This window comes from Pseudophryne corroboree, chromosome 11, assembly GCF_028390025.1.
Source record: "Pseudophryne corroboree isolate aPseCor3 chromosome 11, aPseCor3.hap2, whole genome shotgun sequence".
NCBI lineage: Eukaryota > Metazoa > Chordata > Amphibia > Anura > Myobatrachidae > Pseudophryne > Pseudophryne corroboree.
Genome location: NC_086454.1, coordinates 191,835,044 through 191,840,295, shown reverse-complemented (window position 1 = coordinate 191,840,295; position 5,252 = coordinate 191,835,044). Strand labels below are relative to the sequence as shown.

At 38.4% G+C, this 5,252-nt stretch overlaps 1 pseudogene; it reads right to left on the bottom strand.

Moving 5' to 3' along the window:
• Positions 1-275: 275 nt before the first annotated feature.
• LOC134971185 (5S ribosomal RNA) lies at positions 276-394 on the bottom strand (annotated as a pseudogene).
• Between the last annotated feature and the right edge of the window lie 4,858 nt (positions 395-5,252).

Genomic DNA, 5,252 nt, shown 5'->3' with positions numbered 1-5,252 from the left:
TCTGTATTGATGGAACCGAGGGGTGGTCAAACAAGATATTATAAGAATATCCGAATATGAACACTTAGTTTAAGCTAAATCATGATCATTGGTCACCAAAAATTAATTACACACCTGAATTATGAATAGATACCGTATTTGCGGACAAAAATTGAGGCATTGAGCTGCAAATTAACATAGGATGACTAAAGGGAATGGTAGAGAGATACTTGATAGGATTAGTGGTGATACTGCTGTTGGTGTCCCTTCTCACATAGAGAGGGAAATGAATTCCTGCTCTACAACACCAGGTATTCCAAGGTAGTCTCCTCCCCTGGTACTAACCCGGCCCAACGCTGTTTAGCTTCCAAGATTAGACGAGATCGGGCGCTGTCAGCGTGGTATGGTAGTAGAGGATTATGTGATCTGTACACCAATGAGAGTGCACCTATATAGGAAATTATAGAGGTTAGAAATACTGAGAGAAAAATAGGAAAGGAGGGATGAATGAGTAAAGTAGGTGAAAATGTGTGGATCTGCTTTCCATGTTAGGCACGGTTCAACAGTACACACACAAGTGGCACTGTGCCCCGTGGATCGTGGATGAGAGTCCACGAAAAAACCAATGTGGCAGATAAGTTGCCTCAATAGATAAATAGAACAGCCTAGCTGTGATTACTGATAATGTGAAGAAACCACACGGATGCTACAGATCCTATGGATCACCAGTGTCCTACCCCTGATGAGGTTTGGACTGTGAAACTGTATCTAGGAAAAGTTTCTTTCATAAAGGAAAAATATTGTTCAAAAGACAAAAACATGAATCATCATGCCTAGATACAGGATGTTGTTTTTGAGTAGCATCATTCAACCTGTAAACGTATTCTCATATTATCAGGAAGAGAGTGCATAAATCACCATGAGTTGATGCAGAATGTCATTATGGGCAACGGTAAATTATTACCACTCTGCATATACCGTATGAGCCCAAGTATTGTCAATGATATGGATGCACAGACAATGCCTCTATTGCAAATAAGATAACATATGTACAATATTTATGTGGTCCTGACACTGCAAAAAAACCTAGGATAATGGTAATTGTGGGGATTCTAGTATCAGAAATAATATTCTGGTTTCAATTGAAGATTATAGCACCAGCCCATATCAGAGAGCAACACCCACATAAAATAAATGGCTTTGGTATACAGTGAATGCAGATATAATTAAATATATCTATAACTGAAATGTTGCTATTTGTGGGACGCATCCACACAATAGATGGGGCTTACGGATCTTCAAACCAGGTAGGCAGGTCAGAACTTTGTCAGGTGAAAAGAGATGATGCCATGAAAGTGTTACATGAGCGGACCCCCCTGTGGAAAACGCGTTTTGCCCGTGTGGGCTTGTTCACTTCCGGATCCAGTGAGGTCGGGAGGGAGGACGGATTTTAAAAGCAGTTACAATCAGGAATTACCCAATGATGTAGGAGCAGGTGCGACGGGTGCAGTGGGCGGGCGCGCTACAATGCCGCTCCCGTCCGCCACAGCTCCAGAGCGTAACCAGCTGATGTAGCGTGTGGTATGCGCGAACTAGACAGACGGTAACAGGGAAGCCAGGAACGCCATCTTTGTATTGGGATAAATGAATTGTGGTGTGGGCAAACCCGGAGCAGGTGGTGCGAGACCTATGACGCCATCTTGATAAAGGGATAACCTGATGGGGTGTACGGGGAGTATGGGCAAGGGGAAGAGATCCCACCCTCACCAGATGACATAACTGCCAATAATATTCTAACTTCTTCTTTTCCTATTTCTTAGATTGCAATTTTCACGCAATATGGTTCAACTCCACCATGACATTTAAACTGTACGTGTACAATGTACCCAGTCGGTATATCCAAAATGCTTCCCTCCGACAGAAGGTATTAAATCTATCCCCACCTCGTACAGTAGTTTTTACATGTTCGATCTCCATTACCTTAATAGCACTAGGTGTATAGATATTACATTGTGCAATGTGGTTGGACCAAGGGGCGTGATCTCACATTTGTATTTACATTCCTCCAATGCTCCATGAATCTCGTGTGTAGTATTCTGGTTGTATGCCCCACAAATTGTTTCCCACAACCACACTGCACAATGTAAATCACAAATGTTGCTCTACAATTCATAAAACTTTTTATACTAAACTTTTCACTACTTTTATGTGAAACAAATTCAGTTTCTTTTCTACTGGCATGCAAACATGTCGTGCATGTATGGTTCCCACATTTATGGAAACCTATAGGTCTATTGGGTATCCATGTATTAGTTGTTTTTGATGGTTCTAGTTTTTGTTGTTTAAAATGACTGGTTGTTAATTGTTTAAAATTTTCCGATTTTCTGAAAATCACTTTCCCCTTAAGATTCACCATTTCTCTCAGTACTGTATCCAATTTTAATAATTCAGAGTTCTTTTTAATTATCTTTTTAATTTCATGTGAATAGTTATTAAATTTTGTTGTAAATAGGGATGATCTATCTTCTTTCATCTTATCCTCTAACTTTAGATTTTCACCCATATCCTCTAAATTTTTCTTTTCCATGTTGAGCAATGTATCTCTCTCCATATTTTCAACTTCCCTTAACGCTCTCTGTAATATCTCTCTCGGGTACCCCTGTTCCAAAAATGACTCAAACAACAAGCCTACCTGTTTTCTAAAGGACTCTCACATTGAACAGTTACGTCTAATCCTACTAAACTGTCCCTTAGGGATATTAACTTTCCATACCTTTGCATGGGAACTTTTAAAATTCAAATATTTACTTTGATCTACTGGCTTTATATACGTCTCTGTTGAGATTTCTCCTCCCATTGTTGATATTGCAATATCCAAGAAACTTATATTTATTTTACTTTGATTAGACGTGAATTTCAAACCATATTGATTTTTATTTAAATCGTGAATAAATGTGTCAATCGAATGTGCATCCCCATCCCAAACAAAAAATAAATCATCAATAAATCTGCCATAGAGGACACGGTTTGCACTGAACCCCCTGCCCCACACATGCTCCTACTCAAACCACCCCATGTAAAGGTTGGCAAAGCTCAGCATGGAACCTCGTTCCCATCACAGTACCCCATGTCTGTAAATAAATTTTAGTGTCAAAAAATAATAGTATTTGAAAATAAATTCTATTGAACTTAGTATAAAGCCACGTAGGGAATCTGACATCTCCGAATCTCTATCCAAACAATATTTAACTGCCTTTATTCCCAAATCATGTGGGATATTTGAATACAACGCTTCAATGTCACAAGTTATCATGGAGTATCCCTCTTTCCATTTAACAGTCTTCATTAAATTTAAGAAATGCTTAGTATCTTTGATGTGAGACTTCAGTTTCCCTACGTGGCTCTGTAAATAATAATCCACAAAAAAAGATAGATTATTAGTGAGTGACCCAACACCTGAAATTATTGGACGACCTGGGGGTGAGGTAAGTGTCTTGTGAATTTTCGGTAAATAATAAAATGTGGGTGTGATAGGATGTGCATTAAACAAAAATGTAAACGTCTCTTTTGATATTGCGCCACCACAGAGGGCATCATCAAGAAGATCCATAAATTTCTTTTGGTATTGGGTGGTGGGATTGTGATTTAACCCAACATAAAACAGACTATTGGCCAGTTGTTTATAGGCCTCACTTAAATAGTCCTTCACTTCGAGTATCACAATTCCACTGCCCTTATCTGCCAGGTTGATTATTATATTTTCATCCGAATAGAGGGTTTTTAAAGCTTTTCCCTCTCCTATCTGTAAATTATCTCTAAAACCACCTTTCTCAGCCTTTTCACATAATTTTTTAAAATATTCCAAAGTGCTGTTATAAAAGCTTTCGATATAGGAACCCTTGTATTGAAGGGGATAGAACTCTGACTTCACTTTAAATTTATTTACCCTCCTTGTATCATAAATCACATAAATCATTATTTCTGGATTTAATTAATCTGTATTAGTTTGTAGGTCCTCCAGAATCTCTAGAGCATCTTGATCTTCAGTATGCAGCAAAATAAGGGGTACTTATTCAGATCCACAAAGAGAGTAAATAAATTGGGCTTACTTGCAGGTGCGAAATTGAGGCGTTTCTCAAGGAGTTTCAATCATCCTCATTTATTTTCCTTGAGGACAAATTGAAAACCCCCAGTTTCCTTTCCTGGTTCTCGTTTATCGGATACATAGATTTTTTGTGGGATTTTCTCCTACCTCCTCTCGATCCCCTTGGTCTCTGTCTCGTGTTCTTTTTAATGGGCCCCTTGTGTTCTCCCATGTGGCCATTTGACGCTTCCCTAAAAAAGACCTATTGTAAGGGGATTCTAGGTCATCATCTGGATACTTATAAGGGAATTTCTAAGAAGAGATGAGGGTTAGTTTGTTAAAGAAAGAAGTATTCTACTGAAAATATGTTGGATGAATAAGGTTATAATATTAACAACTAAAAATTGTCCTGATTAAATATATGAATATTGGTTATAGAAAAGATGTTTGTACTGTATGTTTCCATATTAAGAAAAATATACAGTGCTTTATATATACATATAAAGAAGGAAAATATATATGTGTGTGTGTGTGTGTGTGTGTGTGTGTGTGTGTACATATATATATATGAATGTAGATATTTGATTTTATAATTATAGGCTCAGATGCTTTAATATATATGTGTGTGCTTGATTGTGAGCATTGAAAGTCCAATTTATGCTCCACTTTAAGGATCAACACTATATATATATATATATATATATATATATATACAAATGACCTTCCGCACTTAGATTAAACTATGTGGATTCACTGACAAAGGATTGATTGAGAAGTCCGCTTTGACTGCAAAGTAAAGAGGAGGAAGTGTATTACTCTGCAGACTTGGTATAATTAATGTGGAATGCAAAAAGGCCGGTGAATATCATTGACAGCTGATACGTAGTCCGGAGTGAAAGCAAGGCTTGGAGTGCAAAATGCCGGTAATAAAAGGGAGCGGTCCGGGGAGCATCAATACCTGACTGAGGAAGCCGCTGATACGTTACCCAGGTGGGGAAACGCGTCTTTTAAAAGGGGATCCTGAACACCTCTTTCTGATATTCCACGCTGAAGGAACCTGCCTCATGACTGGGAGCATTTCACTATATCTCCGGATAAGGCTTGTACAAAGGGTTTGGAAGCACCAGAGCCGGGAGCTAAAAGTAATTATAGCCCAGGAGGAGGATGTGGTAATATCTGCACACTTAAA